Raw genomic sequence first — 21,575 nt, 5'->3', positions numbered from 1 at the left:
GCATTGATAGATTCAAGTCCTATTACATACTACCATATACAAATTAGATCATTGAACAGTTAATTTATTTCAGTAACTCAATTCAAGTTAAACGAATCATAAAGACTAATTAGAAACTGATGCTTTCAAAACTTTGTTTCTGTTGATTATGATGATTTTCTGCTTACAGCTAATGGAAACGACAGGTAAAATTGTGATACTACAGAAAATGTTTGATACCCAAAAATGGGCTCAATAAAAAGCAGTGGTGGAAAGAGTACTAAAACAATGCATTCAAGTCAAAGTACAGTTACTTTGATAAAATGTACTTAAATACAAGTAAAGTTACTAGTGTAAAATGTCACTCAAGAAACTAAAGTAATTAATTTTCCTTTAATTAACAGCTAGTTACTTTTTTATGCTCCCATGCATTTCACAAAAGGAATGATAGATATTGATATCAAACTGTTTTTAATTAATGGAGCCCCTTTATAAAATTTAACTCTAGTTGATGTGTTTTTGCTAGCACCTCTAATGTCCGATTGATGTGCCTCCATGTCGGAATCTGACCTCAAGCTGAAGGACCACTGCTGTTACTGTTACTGTTTCTTTCTTTTTTCCTTTTTATTACTCGGTAACAGATGAGATTTTAAATGTAACTGACTAAAATACCTAAATCATACTCAAATACAAAAAAAAAAAAATCAGTGTAGATCAATTATACTTAATAAAGTAAAGCAAGTAAATGCAACTAGTTACTTTCCAATCCCGATGAAAAGTATCTGTAATACCCACTTAAAGACAGTTTTTTCAAAATGTACTTTTAATCTGATAAGAGAGCTTCATCAGAACACATATTCTAATTTATTTAATGTGACTGTATGGTACAATTCGCTACAAGCTGTAATAAAATGCTGTCGTGGTCAGTTTATACTGTCAACAGGTTTTTAATTAAAGACACAATAGCAAGAAGTAACCTCTGATAGATCCAGGCTAGGCAGGACCAGCACAAACACACACAATTTGTCCCAAGAGAGCTACATCTCTGTGTAAGTGGTGGGCTATCAGTGTAGCAATATGTGACTAAGGCCAGCAGTTTAATGCATTCCACAATAAAATCTGGATTGCAGCACAGAGTTTATAGTTTTTCCCAAGGCAGTTTCCAGTGGTTAACTAGGATTAGTGCAAGAGCCAGTTCTTTACTGCCTTTGCAAAATAACCAGTTTGAGTTTCCACAAAGAAGAAGCCAGCTTGGAGCAATGGAATTACAACAATAAACTATTTTTTCAAGTAAATGTTTTATTTAATTTTGCATGTGAAATGTCCAAATACTGACTAGTCAATCAACAACCATTGCCAGTAGCATTGCAAATGACTTAAACACAGCTTATAGAAAATATTTAACTAACTGTTGATATTTAGTGTCAAATAGTGGCCTACAAAATAAATGGTAATAATATAACAATAGCATGGTGTTATTCCAATACTAATATGGCTTTATTTTCATTACGATCAGTGTTTTTATAGTTCATCTTAACTTAGGAAGATCAAAAGCAAAAATAATTGGGGGTGTTTTAAACATGGTGCTCACATCATTTAGATTTGGTGGTGGTTCCTCATGAACCTGTCCGAGATGGTACCAGTTGTTTTAGTGCCAGAGCCAGCCTTTCCAATGGTGGAAAATGAAAGAATACTTTACAATACAAAACAAGCACCAGTTCCAAGCAAGCATGATAATTAAATGTTAAACTACTGCATAAAATCTGCTTGAACAAAAATTATATATGTTCAGTTCTCACATCAAAGGTCGACTATACCTTTAAATTAATAGTAACCTGTGTATGGATTGTGTGCTGGTGTAGGGGTGGGTGAGCGTATGCGTAGAATTAAGCATGTTTTGAGTGTGTGTATATGAGAGAGTTTATCAGCTGGAGGTGCATAGTTGTTAGTGTGCCAAGAGTGGTAGAAGGCCCAAGAACACCAAAGGACAGTTTGGACTTGGCTCCACAAAGCTGTGGCAGTCCCAGGCAGATATATACGAGGCATTACCCCAGAGCAGCTGTCTCACACAGAAGCAGGTTGTCGGTGAAGCACCGGAGCAGAAGCCACGTGCCCCCAAACCAGTCAAAGCCATTTCCACCTGCGCAGGTCAGGCCCAAACACCCCGGCCACCCAACACCAGGAGGGGAGCCTTCCTCAGAGACCTTAACACAGCGAGCAGGCACCAGCCTGCCGTGGCATCCAGAACTCAGAAGGATAAAGGCAGAGAAGGCACATTACCATCCTAGAGTGTTTTTATTCAGATTTTTTTTTTTTTTTTGTGGTGTACACAAAGAAACAAAATCATTATTATACCTTAAAAAACAAAATACAACAGGAAGAGAAACAACTTTAAAGAAAGCTTACTAAATAGTGAATTATGTGACAAACTAAATGCAAACCCTGATCAGCTCTGATTTGGAAAAGGATCCTAAAAACAGTGGTTTGGATGACAATAACAGTATAAAAAAAAGACTAAACTGGAAGGAAAGGTGCTGAAAATGGAGCTATCCATGGTGCTGACACAGACATATCTCATACAAAGAAAGCACAGAGAAATAAACAGATGGACATTTTCCTTCCTTTCATATCATGATCTAATTGCAATGCTAAAGAGGATTACAGTATTTCTTCTAAACTAAATGTGTTGTTATAAACTAGATATCCAGTAATTGAGTTGTTCAGGGTGTTTGTGTAGTTATCTTGACATATTTTTTAAACAAAACTGCCAGTAGGAACAACTATTTAGCCTAAAGGGGCAACCTAACAATAAGTGTGTCTTTGTGACTGCAGTGGTGGGTTCATATTTATATTTCGGTGGGGGTGAAATAGGTCTTGCAAGTATTTATTTCACAATGATTGCAGAAAATCTGATATGCTAAATCTTCAAGATGTAAAAGTTAAGTTTAACTCAAATTCTCAGTTTTACTAAAATAAAACCCATTGAACACAACAGCCTTGGATAAGAAAATACTAATGAAATTGACTGAAGCACAATTTTCAGCCACTCAAGTTTGTGAGTTTGTGTGTGTGTGTGTGTGTGTGTGTGTGTGTGTGTGTGTGTGTGTGCGTGTGTGTGTGTGTGTGTGTGTGATTAAGACGGATGAAACAAAAATATCTATTCTCCTTTAGGATTCAACAAAACTGTTGTATCTGATACATTGCATGAAGACAAAATGTTCATGCAACGCTGGGCACAACAATACACTTCAAAGATGTAGTTTTTAAGCATCATATGGAAGGCTCAATAGGCTCTTAAGATAAACCCAAATTATTATAATGAAACTCATCCTTACATAGGAAACCATGAGCAACCATTAGGCAAGGTCCCTAACAGCCTGCTGTCAGTGGCTGAAAAGAATTTGAAGGGGAAAAATGGCAACAACATGACCATTATCTGAACTAAACCTGATTTTTACTGCCATACTTCAAAATACTGAGTCAATTTATAATTTCCTAGTGACTGTCATTATAAGTGCTTTTCCATCATCCATCTAAAGAAATGTTCAATAACAATAGAACAAATCCTCAATGTGGCTTTTGTAACTGACTCAGGTTTTTAACTGCTGTGTCAACTAAACAAAGTTGCAACAAGGAACAAGAAAGAATTTATGAAATAGATGTGGGGCATTTGATTTTATACTATTCACTAAAACGTCAACAAAACAAAGAAAATGGTTAAATAGCTGTTGCACTGGTACCAAACATCTGATAAGAAAACTAAAACTACTTTCTACATTATTATATGAAAGTGACACTAGCACATTTACCATCATTTAACACATTTCTTGAGGCACTATTCAATTGCAAGTATCAGGTCAGTGTCGTGACTGTTTAAAAAAAAAAAGAAGCCACAATCAGTATCACAGTTTCCTGACTAAACTCAATCCCCAATATCAGTTGTGTGTGATTTTGTCAGCTGCAGCCCAGCAAGAAATGTGGTTGCAAAGTGAGAGGCCCAACTGTGAAAATCACAGCCAATTATCATAAGCATGGCTTGCTAAAATTATATTATAGGGTGTGCATTTTGTTTCAGGTTCACGCTCAGAGTTAGGGTCCTCTAATTCGATCCGTGAGTAAATTTGTTCTGACGCAAGACCACACTCATAGCTGTTGTATGCACTCACTTCTAAAACAAACCAAAACATGGTGCAAAACCCTTTTCAGTGTAATAAAAAAAGTTAATTAAAACGGGTGGGAGTCATTTTGTAAAATGGACCTGGCTATTGAGGTACCCGCTTGATGCACAGAGATGCTGGACACAGTTCATTCTCACCAGTCACCCAGCAAGACCATTTCAATATGGTTCAAGTAGTTTCAGTGAAACACAAGCATATCACACCTCTGAGAAAAAGTCAAGGCTGATTCATGACAAATCATGGTTATTCATGTTCAGTTAATGCGAAAGTTTCAGAAAAATACAATCTCTGATTACCGTTTTCCTGTACCACTTCACAATTAGCTGCAATGTCTCCTCCAATTATGGTCCATGAACACTTAGGAAACGCAGGCGACTGCCTGCCCTTCAATCACTGTGACATGTTCTTGATCTAATTATTCTGGGTCTTTTTCTAAGTTTTTCACACTTCACATTGACATTTGTAGTTAAAGACAAACTTTATTAGCTGCTGCAGCTCACGGTTAGAATTCTGATGCCCAAAGCAAAGCTCTGAGTTTAAAAAGCTAATTTTGCAGGTTTTGCCTGTAGATGATTAACTGGAACTATACTGAAACGTGGATAAAGCTGAACTACAAACAAGTCATATTAAAAATAAGAGCAAATTTGCAAGCGCTTTCTAACATTTGATGAAACTGTTCTGTAGAGAAAAAAAGCTTTTAGCTAGAGCAACAACTTTATTTTAAATCAGTTTCTGTGTTGTGAAAACTCGTTTCAAGATGAAATATTTGTTGCACTTCAGGAAACGGACAGTGACACATCCAGAAAGTCTTTAGTGCGCGAGTTAAGCAGGACACAATCACAGCACTACTATAGACCATGCAAAACTAAAGGGTACAGCACCTTTTAAACTACAGACTGTTCCAAGTATACAAATTGGTTTAAATGAACCATCAGACTCAAAAGTCTCGCAGATTTACCATTTTCTTCCAATTAAACAATTGCAGAAGTAAATCATACCACCTTTTAAACTTAGAAACGCCATTTCAGTACAAATAAATGAAGTATCTTAAGAATTTTACCCATTAGCATATAGTTACATTTAATGTCAGATATTTCCATCCTCCAATTGTTAAAGCATCAGAACCAATCACTAGAAACATGTTGATCTGTTTAAAAGTCTGCCGTCATAATTTTTTTTACAACTGCGACATTCTTTGTAAACAATTCTCTGCCCTTCGAGACACTAGACATGCTTTCATTTAGCTAATTGACAGAAATCATTCTGTGGCAGCTTCCTGTTTGTGCGGCAGATGAACAGCGCTTCACCTCTGCGGCCCGGTGGCTCCGGATTAACTGTTATTGGGAGAACATCAGAGCAACTCTGAGGTTTCAATGAGATTGGTGTCAGACGGGTCGCAGCGGCTGCAGCAGCGGTGATTATAGTGAAGGCTGATAAGCGATAATGAGATTAGGGTCTGCAACGTGATCTCCTGATTTGGTCATTTACAGCAACCTCAGAGGAGGATGGGTGACATGCTGTAGCTTTAGCCAGTTTAGAGAGAACAAAAAATTATTTACCCCCCCACACACACACACACACACACACACACACACACACACACACACACACACACACAAAAACTCATGATGCACTTGGCAGAACTTTACTTTTTATTTGCTAAAGATCTCTGGTGAATCTGTGATCTCTAGATTACTTTCCATATCTTCAGGTCTTTTTAAATATATATTTTTTATTTTTGGTAAACCCGATATGTCTGGGCCGAATACATTTTATATCTGTTTCGATGATTCAACAATTTGAATGTGTTGTGTCGTTCTTATGCATGTCTAAGCCATGCCTGTGTATGTTATTTTGAGTCGATTTGAAGAAAAAGAAAAAGTTGTGTTACTCTGATCTATTTTTTATTTTGGCCAAATTTCTGTAATGGTTCGAATATTCCCTTCACACATAGTTCAATCCCTCAATTCTTATTATTTTTTTTAGAACAGCTGACAATAATACCTAAAACAATACACTGATATTAACTCATAACTTATAATGAACATTAACATACTTTAACTCATTAAGATGGGCTTCATGATTCATCAGAATACATCAATATGCGAAGACACTTTTTGCTTTGAACATGCGAAACAAGTGAAATGGAGTTCCATCTTTAATCCCTAGAAGTCAATGTTTTTTTTATATATATTTGCCATGATGCATCTTTAGGTCATAAACTAAATCTATTTCATAGAGTTTTGTTTTTTTCTTAAGCTTTCCTTTTAGTTATTCTAAGCACATTATAGGAAAAAGCCTGTGTTTTGTTGTAACTTTATGATTACAATTGTCTGCAGGAATAAGCTTGAATCTAAATGACCATTTAATGTTTTGTTCCTATTTTTTGCCATTTGTTTGCATCTTTCTGAACCTGGGGGTTTTCTGAAAACTTCTTTAATGAAACTAAACTGTATTTGCGTTTTGTTCATGTACAGCACTTTGAATCGTCTTGTTAGTGAAAAATTATTTATAAATAAACTTGCCTTGCCTACTTTCCCCTTAAGACTCTATAACCAATTAGTGTAAATATGATTTAAAATTTTAAAGCAGCAGCTTTAGTGTACAGTAAATCACTGACCTTTACCTCACTGTTGTGAATGTTTTATTGCAAATATTTTGCTCATTCCTGGATCAAATGGTAAAAGCGTAGAAATGCCGCATCGGGCCCCAATTAACTGTGGAGAGTGCCTTTCAACTGAAAGGTATTCTCACATAGGGTCCATCAGTGAGCACATTTATTCATCTGGTTCTAGAGCTCAGTCTGTAACAAACCACACGCTACAACTTCAAAAAGGTAAAACTGAACATTTATGATTATCCTTCCAGCAGCTGCTAGTCTGATCACTGTTCTTGTAGATTTTTAACCTCAGGACTTCACAGTTTTTATTTGCTCAATCAATCAGATTGATCTTGGCTAAGTTTATTCTTCAAGGTGATGCTGTTTGGTTCCCCCCTTCATTGTTGAACTCATTTGAGCCTTTTCATTCCCGACTTTTTCAGGTAAAAAAAGGGAGCCATAGGATCTTTTGTCTATACAATGCATCTTTTTGTACATCTTTTATGTAATTAAGATTAGTTTCATCTGCTCTGAGACCGGATCATTTAAAGCATTTTTTTCCCATAATCAATTCATAGTCAACTATAAGAAAATGGGGTTATTTGGCTGCAATAATCCTTGTTTACCAGAAGGAGGTATAGTTACTTTGGTGGTAACCAGCGTCAACAGGTTTCTTCAGGTTTATGATGTACATTCAGACTGCTGTTTATTAATGCTAGTAGCACTGATGACTAATATAAGATGTTAAAAGCATATCTGGAATGTTTTAGTCTCTGCTTTGAAATAGTAAAAGCCTGCTTTAAAGTGGCTCTTCTGTCACACACACAGTGTGACACGCATAAATAAATACTAAACAATGCTTGCTCACAGAATCCTAGAAAGAATTTAAGCACTGTTTTTTTTATATATACACTTCTCCAACCAATAAATGGAATCTGCTACAACTGGTATTGGCAAGTCCAGGCTTTATAAAATTGGGGACCAGAAAGCGGCCACAAAATGCTGTGTGGTGCATCTGTAAATTACCCAAATGGATACAAAATGAAAGCATGTCTTCTTGAAATTGTAAGAGATGAGAAGAAATAAGAGCTATGAATCAGCAAATGAGAGACATGATCCAAAACCTGTTCAGGGGCATCTTCAGTCTAAGTCAGCATCCATCTAAACAGGCTTTTATTTTGTCATTCCTAACATAGTAAGACATTTTTTTCTATTTAGATCTTACTCAAAACAATGTTCATCGTTGACCTGCATCAGGTTTCCTTGGGTTTCCCCAAGTCTAGCTGTGTGTGGGACATTTGAGTGTGTGCTGGGTTGATGCCTCATATCCATGTTTGTGTGCTGGCTGGCCTTGAGTGGGCGCCCCGAGTGCCAGACTGAGAAAGTGGAATCAGTTTTCATCCTGACAGGCAATCCACCAGGTTCTGCCGCTGTGCGCCTGTGTGTGTGGTTGTGTTTTTATGCATCAGGCTGAAGGACAAATTCTAACAAAAAGACTTCACGGGTGCCAGAGTAACTGAAAGACTCCCTAAATGAAACCGAAACCATAATCGGACTGAGGAACTGATAGAAAGGGGGAAAAAAAGAGAATTGTTGCAGTCTTTTTCTTTCCTCCCCCGGGGCTTCTTACTGTTTGCTTTAAAAGTTTACTGTATTAATGAGTAAACTATAGATTGGGCACAAAACTAATCCAGGCTGTAATCAATCTGCAGGCCTCGGTTTGGGGAGGCGCAGCAACACATTTAGCTCTGTGAAATCCCGATTTCATGCAGCTTGAAATCAGCTCTTATGCTTCCCGTGGTTCACTGCAGGCTGAGAAGACCCCTGCCAACCAATTCCTGGCCTCACTACAGATTTGCTTTCTGTGTTTCTCCACACTAAAAGTCTTTAAGGAAATATATAAATACAAAGAAAGCAGGGATTGATCTGCAGTCTGGTGTATTAATGGAAATTAAGGAAGTCTGCGACAGACCAAAAATCTTAACCTAATTCTAAAGAAACGGCTCTTGTGTGTCACAGATGTCGTTATTCCTTTCCTGAGCCATCACATTTATTGTGTTTTGACCTAATCTTTAGGCATTTAACCACATAAGGTCTTGAAAAACTTGTCAGCAACCGAACGTAAGCGCAAATCCATCAAAACGGAAAACACAGCTTTATGTAGCAAGTGATTAATTGAAGAGTGTTGCAGATGGGATATCAGTATCTTATGTTTTGCAATCTGCGCCGGCAGATTTGCAAACGGGGTGCGCACATTTTCAAACAATATCTTTGTTCAGAGAACAGGATGGTGTGCCAATGTCTACATGAATTTACAGGCCACCCACAGCTGAGGAAATCAACTTCATTCCAGTCAATGCCTTGTGTTGAACAATGCCAAACTATGTAGTCGAGAAAAAAAAAAAACACCAGAACATGGCTGAAAGGCCACAGAGGAACGGATTTGTTTTTAAGTCAGGTGCTGAGGGTGGGATTGAAAAAGCCTGACAGCATCTCTTCTTTGTCATTTCTCACCTTCAAGCTACATCAGCGGTATATGTTATTTACGTACTTGTTCTGCCACCCAACGCTGTTTGTTGCCTACATTAATCACAAGAATTCATCGTAAACTGCTGTCACACTCTTTAAATAGACACATATTTTGGAAAATCTAAAATTGCTTTAAAATGAACTATACCACTAAGGAAGCACTGAATGTGGCATAAAACTAAACCCAATCAAAATAATGTTTTCAGATGTTACACTGGTGAGCTAAATTTACTCAAATCTTTCCAACTAGAAGAAAGAAAACATTTTCAAAACGTTTTGGAAGTTTTAAGCATTTTTGTAAGCCTAAATTGATCATGCACACCCAACTATAACAATAAAAAAGCGATTCATCCAAGGAGTTTTGAACTGAATTTGTCAAAATCCCTAAAATCTAAGCCCAAAATTAAATCAATTTATAAATTGATCTATCGTGCAATATGCACTTTGGCAACATATCTTACAGTTTGAACAACAATCTAACAATGTTACCCTTTTAGATTATATGGATGATCTAAAATAACTTGTCCTTTATCTGTGCACGAAATGTAAAACTGCTGCAAAAAATAACAATGCAACAGTGAAATGTTCAGAAGCAGGGACTTTCATTTTTTTTTTTCAGTCAATCCAAAAAAAAGGTTAAAAAAGCAACTGGACTTGTATTTTGAGGCTGAAGAAGTTTTGCTTTCCATCCAGGAAGCTTTCAAAATGTCTGGAGTAGTGTGGAGTTCTTTATAGAGTTTTATAGACCTGCTGGAAAGGCCTCGTTAGAGCTTAGATTCACATGTAGATTCACCTGGAACTGATCGCCTCAGTTCCAGGTGAATCTATATGTAAATCTATGCTTCCTGGATGGGAAATAAGACGTCTTCAGCTTCAGAATAGAAGTCCAGTAGTTTTTTTGTTTTTTTTTTTACTTTTTTTTGGATTCAGTGGCAGAAAAGGTACATGCAGTAAATAAACAGGCTGTATCTAACAGTTTCCTCGTGCCCATTTGTGAATGAGTATTTATCTGTATTTATCTGAAACTTGAAAAATCTAAAACAGTCGGTGGTGCTTCTTTATATGTTTGATTTACCCATAAAACTATCCAGCAGCTAAACATGCCATCTTTTAGTTTCTGCATTTATTGTAGATTTTTTCTCTCTTTTTTAAACACAACAAGTGTTATCTTATCCACTGTTTTGCCAAATAGGGAAGGGACACTTTTAATTTTTTTTTTTTGTATTTTTCCTTTTTTGCCCCAATTAACAAAGTCAATGTATTGTCATATTGTGATTAATATTCAATTAAATTAGACATTTATTTATATAAGATAAAAACAAAAACTCAGCTGACCAAAGTGCTTCACAATAGTTATTGCCTCACAGATGAGAACAAAATTAGAATAAAATAAAACTAAATGGAATAAATTAAATTAACTGTAAAAAAGTGACAAACCAAGATAGGCTCCATTGCTCCTTTATGATTTCAGTTATAATAATGTTCCAGTACTGCGATTAATAAAGTTCATAATTTTTAACTTGAAGGCCAGGGAAAAGAGATACATTAACAGTCTGGACAAAAACAAAATATTATTTTCTCTCAATTAGAAAGAATCCTTTGCCCTCAAAAACATTTGCAGAGCTACTGATAATGTAATCGAGGATCAAGTATTTTCCATAGTATTAGTTTCAAGATTGAAATTTTAGTTTAGTGACAACCCTACATCAGACACCGCAAATATTAAGGAAAATTTGAAATATTCTGTAACATGTTCCATGTAGAAAATAAGTCGTTTTAGGCTCTCAGGGGGTTGAATGAACAAGAAGCAGTGATTGAGTGCTGCATCAGACTGCCTGCCTTCAACACCCTCTCCTTGCTCCATTTCCGTTTTTGTAGTGTTTCTTATGAACAATTTCATTGGCACGCCATTGTGCTGCCACATAAGCGATGACTGCACTGATTGTGACATTTGGATGTTTTTTTTTTAACCCCCATTTTTGAACAAGGTCCCGTCAAGCCGAAACATTTTAAAAAGCACGTGTGCGAGTGAATGTAGCTGTTAGTTCTGTTAGAGGTTGCCAGATGTCTTTTTTCTCTGGATGCGACGGGTGAATGGAGTAAAATCAGGAAGGCAGAATAACAGAAACTGAGGGTCAGCTGGAGAATGTGTTAATGAAAGAGTTTAATGGGAAAAGAGGGAATTTACATGAAAATAAAGACAAAACAAATCCTAAATGTGATGATGCATGAACAGAGATTCAAAGATTAATAAGAGGTGGAAAGAGAGAAAAAGTGATTATATTACAGTTAGGATGAAAGATGAAGAAAAAGATGCAAAACCCCCCATCCAAATTAAAAGAAATAATATAATTACAGATCATGAAGAGTCAAACTAGATTAAATGAAAAAGAAGCGTAGGCAGGATGAGGAAGTGTAGAAAAAGTGACGGAAAGGTGTTAACTTTAGAAAACAGATGGAGAAAACGGGGAAGAGTTGACTAAAAGCCAAAAATACACAATTGAGTAATACATTACAAAGGTCCACTTTCATTTTAATTCATTTTAAATATCTTCTTCTGGTATATCTTATTAGAGTTCAAATTCTCAGTTGCAATACTGTTACTGCAACGCTTTTCTTTAAATAAATAATCTTTTAAAGCAAAACATATCAGAAGCAGACTGACTGAATCAGACTTGAAAATGTATACCATTAAAAAAAAAAAAAAAAAAAAAAAAAGGGCGGAAGAAATCTGCGGCCAGCCACTGGTTAATGTTTTGCTTTAGAGGCCACACGTCTGTTCAAACACTGCAGAGAAAAAGTGATCATCCAATTTTTACAGTGCTGTTATGGTTCGTCTGCCAGCCGCTACTTTATGTCTTCTTGTTGTTGTTGCAATTTAACACAGTTAGATCAAATAGATTGCCTCCAAAATGTTTCAGCTTAAAAAAAAAATGTGCAGCAGGAAAAAAAACAACATCTTGAATGAACTCTTCAATTTGGTTCATTTACACCTTTGATACTTCTGAACTACGTTTCTATAAAAGCCGAAACAAATGCCAGTGTAGAGTTCTTGCTCACAAAGTTTTCCCTGGGCAGCTCAAATGACTTGAGTATAAAAATTACTCACTGCAAAAACAACTAAATGAATGCTTCCTTTGATTCATAAGATGGTATAGTGTTCAGGGGTCAACAGGTTTAATGCGGACTGATAAATGCGGTCACTAAACGTACCTCTGTTTAGGTCTGAGATAACGAGACGCAAACGACAAAAAGGGACCTACAATCCCATACGTTTGGAAAAATATCCAACAAGAGAGACGCAAACATACTGCTCAGCAGTGATTCTCAACATTCGTGACACCTCCATAAAGACAGATTTTTCCACCTACCACCAGAGACAAAACAGAATGTTAACAAGAGGGAAAATCAAAGGCATCTCACTGGCCCCTAACCACAAAATCCAAGATGGCTGTGTGGAATAAGTAAACTAAGCAAAAGGTGGCGAAGCCAACATAACGGCCAATCTGCACTGTATGCCGCAAAACGTTCCACATACACTACTACCCAGTCTCATTTATTGAATGTCATGTGTGACTAATAATTGCCCTGAGAAACGCAAACCGAGTATTTTATTGCTGCAGGGTTTCTGAACACACTCGTGTAAAATCAAAAGTCTGCTTACGGTAAAGGCATACTATGCAACATTTTTCAGTTAATTAATGTGCTCCATACCGTTTTGGATGATTAAATGAGTCATTTCAGGTCGAAAAAAGGTTTTCTCGGCCGCCCTGGTGGTCTGTGGGGGAAATACCGTACTAGCAATTGCAGGAGCACTCGGCCCGCACCCAGAGGCTCAGAAGTCTGGTGCATCGCGAGAGTCGGTCTTGCTTTACGGCGAGAACTGCTACACGCCCCCAGTGAAAGGCGTGCTCGTTGGTAGCGCAGTGGCGATATTTGTGCAGTTATCATGGCGGAACCAGCGAGAAAACAGCGAAAGCCCATGTTGGAGCAGGCAAGAAAGAGGAAAAGGGCTCTGGACAGAGAGAGGAGTCGTACACGGGTGAACATCAGGCAAGCTTTTTCAAAATGGCGAGAGCTAAAAGAAAAAGAAGGCTGCAAGGCTGACGCGGACCTCGCGTTTCTGCTGATGCGATTGTAAGTAACATTGGAATGGTTTCTCTCTCTCTGTGTGCATGTTCATACTTTCACTGTGTTAGTCATTGTTTGTGCTGCCGTTTTTTCGACTTTTCGTTGCGTTCGCCTGTCTGCTAAGCTCAAAACAACCGCGCCTGGCTTGACGGAGAAACCAGGATCATCTTTACGACAGTGCACTTTTACTTTCACCCTGTGGGGGGAGCCTCGCTGGAAAATCAACCCCGGTTGCATAGTATACCTTTAAACAGACAAAATAAAGGCGTTTCAGCCCGTAACAGCTGGTGAACGTAACACCTGCATGATTGAAATGTGAGTTCATGCGAAGTTCATCAGGAAGAAGCTGCACGGACGCAACAGAGAGAGGAGGAACAACAAATCCGTTTTGCAAGGTTAGAACCACAAGCAACCCTGATGCTGCATAGCAGTATTTCAACAGATGCTGCCTAAAGGGATTCAGGGGAAGGATGCGAACCACAATCTATGACAAAAGCAGCACTTTAAAAGATAATGTGCGAGCGAGAAAATAAGGAAAACTGACGAAGCAGCAAAAGGAGGACTTATCAAATGACGCTACACACACATTCTCTGTCTCTCTCTCTCTCTCACACACACACACACACACACACTCACACACACACGCTGAGCAGATGTTCTTTGAGTTGCAGTTTTGTTCCATTTGTGTGTCTGATTGTAATGAGACACTGGTGGAAAAAATAAATCAGTCCGTGTTCATTTCAAAGTGTGATGCCATTGCTGCAGCTGTGAGATTCAGTCGTTCATTAACAGTAGCTGATCTTTTTTCATAATATTCTTTTAGCGTCACAATGAAAAGAACACATTTAGCAAAATGCAACAGAGTAATGTTTTAGTGATACCAGATCACTTACACTGGTAAAACCGAGTACTGAGTCATGATGAAAAACTGTCCAATTGTCCTTGTGAATCGATGCCAAGTTGTTGTTTTTTTTTTTTTTTACATTGAAGCACAATCACCTCAGAGTAGCCGTTCCACAGGAAAAATGCATAACAGCAAAGGCACGGCACAGCAGAGATTCCCTGCACATTATTTATGTAGCAACCTGCCAAAATAAAACCACAATTAGAATTCATTGATTTCCTGTTTTTGGAGTGGAGCACTATGGCCTCTCCTTCTGTTCTCTTGCTCTGAAGTGCATTAAAAGAGACAAGGCCACAGCTACACTTATTCTGCAATCCCATTACATCTTTTACACTTGAGGACCACGGCCTCACCACTGTAATCTAGCACCTTAAATACCAACTTTACATTTGGAAAAAGGAAAAGTGAAATAATCACCCTACTTCAGCTGAATAACCAGTAGAATGCCTTTTTAGTATTGAGCTCAAAGCAAAAGAGAGTTCAGAGAGAAATCGCGTAGTTTGTTGGTATAACAGGTGCCAGATAAAAGGACGCCATTAGACCTCAATGCAACTGTCCAGTAATTGTCTCCCAAACTCAGGACCATGACTGCACTCCTTACCTTCTGTTTTTTTGCCCCTTTCCTGCAGTTCTTTTTCTTTTATGACTCATTTTTTAAAACATGATGTTTAAATTGTATCAATATTATAAACCAAACTCTGTTGTAAAACACAAAAGCAGCTTACAGAAGTGTGTGACACTTAGTTCTAATAATCTGTGTATGGATAAAAGAATCATTCGTTGTTTGAAATTTATCAGTTTTTGGTATTTTTGGTGTCCAACTACAATCATAAATTTAAAGGAGAAAACTCTATATGGTATTTTAACTGATTTGGGGAAATTTACATTTTCAACGCACATCTATGAATGTATACATTTGAACACTATCAGTTTGACATGCTTTGTTCCGGCTGGTTGACAATTAAACCAGTGTTGTAGTTTAAATGAATCGTAAACTCACGGAAGACACAACGCTAGCAAAAGGTTGACGGTACTTACAGTGTGAAAGTGTGCTGTGTCACACAGGTGGCGTGACAGTGATGTGAACAACAAGGCAGGAGGCGGGGGTGGACCCCCTCAGTTGTTCTGCAAAAAACAAGAAAAAAGAACGTTTGGATTTGTATTAGTTTCTTTTCATCCTCAAACAGCAGATCAGGAACAAATGGTGTTCATATTTACACAAAACAGATCATTTCACTATTTTTTTCATATCTTGTGTTCCCCTTTGCTGAATTAGCCCACAGGTTTGTTGTGACGATGCTTTGAGATAAAATTATAGAGTTGTAAATAAAATCAATACACATCCCTCTGTTTTTAATTTTTTATTTCCCCAATGAATAAAATGAGGCATAATTACTTAATTGCCTCTCATTGTGAGATGACCACATTGCTCTGTGTATGGGGAAAAGAAAACACCTTTCAGATAAAGAGGTTTGAGTGTCAGAGTGCAACATAAATGATCTGGTCACCACCAGATTCTAAGATTATTTCAGTTTTACTCATATTTATACACAGCAGCCATCACATTATTACTTGTTTAACCAAAAGTGAAAGTGTGAAACTTCTCTGTGAAATACTGAGTCCACTACATGATTCTACAGCTTACAGAATGACCTTTATGTCTTGGAATAATTGTTTTCTTTATTACACCATCAGTCTTTCATATTGCTGTGGGGGAATTCTGGCTCTCTCTTCACTACAAGATTGCTTGCACGACCAACCTTTAGGCAGTCCCGCTTCACATTTGACTCTGGAATACTTTTGTACACAATGGAGATATTGGTTCAAGACTGCAGGGTCCTTAGGTTGTGTGGCTGCAGAAAAGTCCAAATTAACAACTCTCCACCCTGTGATGGTATATAGTGTTTCTGCTGATGTGCTGCATTTGACTTTCATCTAAATGGCAATAAAGTCAAACACCTCCACTTTAGTCTCATCAGCCAAGGATATTGTTTCAGAGCTCTTGTGGTTGATTCGGATGCAACTTTGCAAACCTCAGACAAGATGCAATGTCTTGAGCATAGAGGCTTGCTCCTGGCAACCATTTTCTACAAATTATAGTGGTTAAATGTTTCTAACTGCATGGTTACAAAATGTATTTAGCATGCCAACTTGGGATGAATTTGCTGGGATGTTAATTTCTGAGGAGATTTAAAACAATCTTAAATGTTTCCCATTTGTGAAAAATTATTTACCCTTTGAAATTATGACTTCAGATCATTTTTTAACACAACCCTCCGACCATCACCACAATATGTATATCCTCATGTAATGATATAAGTATGTACAAATCAGATTAAAAGAGGCTTCAAGTTACAGATAGAAAGGATTGTCCTACGTTGCCACCAGGCATGAATCTTCATGTTCTGGAACTAATCAGATTTCTCTGCTTGGAGGATTGGAGATCAAGTCTCTGGAGAATTGAAATCTCATCTGGTGGCAGATTTCCAGAGAGAAGGAAATCTAATCAGAAGGTGTTTGGTAAGAAGCCAATCTTAGAGCTGGCTTTCATTCCTGAAGAAGCAAGCGGAAGAGCCAAGGTGTGATCGACACACGTAAATTGGATTAACATGCAGGGAGGAGGAGATTAGTGACCAAGATGTTCTCCACCTTCGTTGAATCGTCTAGAGGTATGCAAAGCTTCCATGTGCTTAAAAACAGCAGCACTCCAACTACAGGTTGCTCAAACCACCACAATTGGCAAAGACTCCTGGATAGGTGTTAAAACGTACTGAGGGAGCCCAGCAGGGCGGAGCCTCATCAGTCCGAGCCGCCTGCCCAAGGTGTTGACTCAGCGATGCCAAAGCTGGGAGTGAGGGACAGAAAGGACGCATGTTTGACTGATAAAGTGATGCTAGCAGCTTCATTGCCAATGTGGGCTAACATTCATAGCTGTAACAAACACTAAACACTGTCGATTCTGACTGACCTACCACAGGGCAAATGACGCAATCAGATGCTTTATACCAGAACGCAAGGCAAGTCAGATTTATCTGTACAGCACATTTCGGGACAAGGGCAATGCAAAGTGTGAGGGCTACAGTGACAAAAGCATGCACCGTTTGAACCAATAGGAAAATTCAACTGCAATAGCCACTGTTCAACCCAAAGAGGGCAGCACTAAGACTCTTAAGACAAACATTAACTAACAAGTTCACATAAATCTGTAAAAAAAAAAAAAAAAAAAAAAAAACTTGCACAGTAACATTAAAGTCGCACCTTTAGGCCCAAATTAAACAGTTTATCTGCATAAAGGTTGATTTTGGGGAGAGTAAAACTTTACTCTACAATTTGACAACATTGAGGTATTTGAGGGAAAAATAAAGGTGGACCGAGCTCTAACTTCATGTCAGCGTACACATCTTTCAGCAGCCACAAAACGTGTAGCCCGCCATGCATTTAACTGAATTACTCTGATGTTATCTTTACTTTCCATGTAAAGATCAGATCTTGGAAAAAAATATGTCCAAAAAACGACATCCAAACAATTTCTGTAGCATCAAATCAGCCCAAACTCCATACATCTTGTAAAAATGCATTTGCAAGTTGGAGTAATCTCTGTTGACAAGTTGATCTTCTCAGCAGCTGCTTACACTGCATTGAGACATTTAAACACATTTTATTCTCAAATATGGGTATAGTCTTATATTTAAAACAAATCTTGACATCAACATTGACCATTTTCAAGTGGTTATATTGTCATATACAATCAAAGCGTTCCAAATACGTACTGAACAGTGACTTTAGCGATCCCTACTGCCTACACCTTTAGGCCCACTTGGTTTAGTTCAGATAAACTCACAACATTAAGTTAAAAAAGAAATCACATCAAAAACACTGTTTTCATTAAACGTGTTCCAATATAATTTTATAAAATAGAGCACATAGCTGCTCTGTGCTTTTCAAATTTAACAGCTGGTGTGTAACTCAGTGGGACACACACTGGCTTATGGTAATACAAAATGTCAAATAAAAGTCTGCAAATCAAACAATTTCAGCTAATAATTCCCACTGTCCCCCTGATTTGGAATACAAGGGGATACGATAGTGATCACGCAGTGAGTATTGTTTGACATTTTGTTCTTGGAAACAAAAATGGTGGTCGGTTCCAAGCAGACTCTGGTGATTCCAGTTCTGCGGCTCTGCCAAAACACTTTGTGATGGCAGATATATGCTGGCAAGGAGTCAAAAGTTAAAGTTCTAATAAATCCACCTGCTGTTGCTTCAGCTGCTCAAGAGCTGACTGTTTTTAACCAACTTGCGAAGTTGGTTCCATTACAAAGCAAGCGGCAACCAGATATGTGTCCAAAATATTTCTGCGCAGCAGTCTTAATAAGTGAGAGAAGAGATTAAGTAAAAAACAAACTGAAGTTGAAATATTTTAGATATCCTAAAGTATCTGAATCCAGGTAACAAATATATAAATAAATAATGAAATTGAGTAGGTTCTTCTTTGTTGAAACGTTACATTTGTTCTCCAAGAGGCTTCGCCTGACTGAAGTGTCAGTCTTATAAGCAGTAAGGTTGCATATTGGATCAACAAAGTTTAACTGTGACAATCAGAACTGGTGGTATTTTATATAAATCTCCTTAAACATACACAGTGGGAAATACCTAATCTGTCTATTTATCTCCAACTTTAAAGAATTAAAAACCAGAAGAAGCTCCTTAATGTGTTTCTCTCGCAAATCATAGTACATACTACAAGTGAAAGGTGTTGATCAGCAGCTCCTCGTCACCCTAAATAGGCTGTAGTTGATAATTGAATCTATGAAAGAATGAGTTGTGAACTGTAGAAAGTAAAGACAAGTCATCTTTTTTAACTCCATGTATCACGTGTTACAGTAGTTAAACTGTTTAGCTCAAAATAGTCTTCAAAATATCACATTCTTTTTTTAGAAGAGTAAGGTCACTTATCTTTCACATTTACTACCATGCAGGTCACATATCAAAGTTTAGTAACTTTGGTAAAGCGCAGATATAAAAATGTAATACTAAATCAAAATATTTTGTGTTTTTTATCGTTTTATACTACTGCATAGGAAACTTAAAGAGAAAGAAAGCCGGTAATTATGCGGGCTACACCCTGATAAATGGTGGCAGCCATGCTGGTTTGTCATTCTTGAAGAAGATCCTCTGTTGGGGCATGGTCTTTGGTTTCCATAGATACGATAATGATGCTTTGTGTCTTCACCTCTTTGAGGTTTGCTGTTATGTTTGTTCTCCTGTTTGAGCCTCACTCAGTAAACATATTAAACCTCTCAACAACAAATCTGATCTTTATCGCCCGCCTTACGCACCAACAGAAAATACACAACAAGGCAAATGGGCCGAGTCAGATTTTCATCTGTTTGTCCTGCTCTAATCCCATATGTGATCTTTCCATGGGTTAATCCCCTGTGCCTCCATCCGTCTGCTGTTGTGGATTTACTTTCATCACTACACAGACATTTACTCAACTTCTTTATCTATCCTTCTCCTCCTCTGCAGTTTAACCCTCCACCTCCTCCGTGTTCTCTTCAATTTCACAGCACTTTTTTTTTCTTTTTCTTCTTTTTGTCTCTCATTGCCCGTCTTTCAGTTTTATGACTTTATGTAATCACTGCAAATCCCAAAAGCCTAAAAGCTTTAATGGCAGGAGCACTGCGCTTGTGCCACCATATCATTCTGAATAACACACCAAGCAGCAAATAAGATTTACCAAAGAGAGCGTCTCTGCTGTTCCAATAAAAATACGTCAAAGGGTCCTTAATAGCGTTCAAACTCACCAGGAGTGCAGCTGTGGTTTATTGTTCCTGTAATGGGCCCTAAACCTGTCTATAGACTTCATTCATCATCACGCTGCTTGAACACAACATTCAGATCTCTGTTATAGGGAATCTTTGAAAAGACAACGTAACGTCGATGTTTGCAGCTAAAAACAACCGCGGTTGATGGAGTTATACGAAATGACACATTTTCATTAAGAATTACAAACAAGGGAAAAATATCATTCAGAGGCTAGAATCATGATAAAAGTTGAACTAAAGATTACATTAATTTTATGTGCCTTTAGATTCTCATAATCCCATCAGCGAGGACATTTTAATTAAATAAACTTTGAGTAACGTACACCTTCAGCATAAATAGTATTTGTGCCTGAATTGCTTGGTTTTAATCGCTGTCCTTTTAAGGTTCTAAACCAGTAAAAACTCTGCACTGATTGTCCAGCACTAATGTTGGAAGGTGGCAGGGTTGTAGGTATAACTGTGTTTGTTTAGCATTCCTTCATTTCTGCGTTGCAGGTACCCGATGGGCGGATCACGGCTCACCTGTGTTCAATCTGCTGCTGGTTGGTCGACGCCCGAGTGTCAACTAATGTGCAACCTCAAACCCTCAGACTTTCCCAATGAGGTTTTTGCCTACATATCATTTGATTCTGCTAACCAACTTTTTTGATTCCACCAATGTTACCTTCCAAGCCACCCTGGGAAACTAGTCTGAACCACCCAACCAACGTCTCATCCACAGACCTGCCATTCCCGGACCTCTCCAGAGCTCTCTCTGATTACAATAAACTTGTTAAATGTAAGTGCTTCCTAAGGGTTTCTCTGCATGTGGGTCAGAAAGCTTCTTTCTAACATGACAGTAGGGTTTTTATTCAGGATGTGAAAATCATGTCATTAAGCAGATATTATCCAAATCACACCATGGGTAAACAAAAAGCAAACAAAGAAATACCTGGAGGGAGACTATGTTTATCAGGTGCATGTTCCCTGAGAGATAGAGACTTACTTTGGAGTAAACTCTTTTTACATGTATCACACTGCTGAAAAAGTCATGTGATAGCTACTTTAAATAAACTAAAAATATATTTACAGATGGCACATAAGATCAGTGCACCTCGAAAGTAGGTACTAAATAGATTTGAGGTAGTATAACGGCAAATTGATTTTAGGGACCATAAACAAGAGTGTTGCCCTCTTGAGGCTTTGAGTTGCAGAAGGGAAGATCGCATTGTTTGTGATTGTGCACCAGCTCAGATTACGCATCCTTCGTGGAGTCTTTAAATGGTTTCCTGGAAGGGACGCCATCTGGGTACTCTGTTCTTGCCTGGCCAGCCAGACTGACTTACGCCGAAAACACAGCACATCGGTCTGGAAAGCAGCGGGTAGAGCCCAATTTCAAATGCGGGACCAGGGCATGACTAACAGTGTTGGTGAAAACAGGTTAGAAC

General features: G+C 37.9%; 1 protein-coding gene across 5 annotated transcripts in view; it reads right to left on the bottom strand.

Annotated features, from left to right (window-relative positions):
- Window positions 1-21,575, bottom strand: part of LOC105918472 (semaphorin-6D) — a 206,955-nt gene that overhangs the window by 87,819 nt on the left and 97,561 nt on the right. For 4 of the 5 annotated variants that reach the window (XM_036145465.1, XM_036145462.1, XM_036145466.1 and 1 more), the window contains exon 3: window positions 15,359-15,445. The exons of the other annotated variant lie outside the window; for it this stretch is intronic. The gene's annotated coding sequence lies outside the window, so the exon portion shown is untranslated. The remainder of the gene's footprint in view (window positions 1-15,358; window positions 15,446-21,575) is intronic. 5 annotated transcript variants of the gene reach the window in all.

This window comes from Fundulus heteroclitus, chromosome 13, assembly GCF_011125445.2.
Source record: "Fundulus heteroclitus isolate FHET01 chromosome 13, MU-UCD_Fhet_4.1, whole genome shotgun sequence".
NCBI classification, from domain to species: Eukaryota; Metazoa; Chordata; class Actinopteri; order Cyprinodontiformes; family Fundulidae; genus Fundulus; species Fundulus heteroclitus.
Note: the sequence above shows the minus strand (reverse complement) of the source record. Positions and strands in the feature narration are given on the sequence as shown.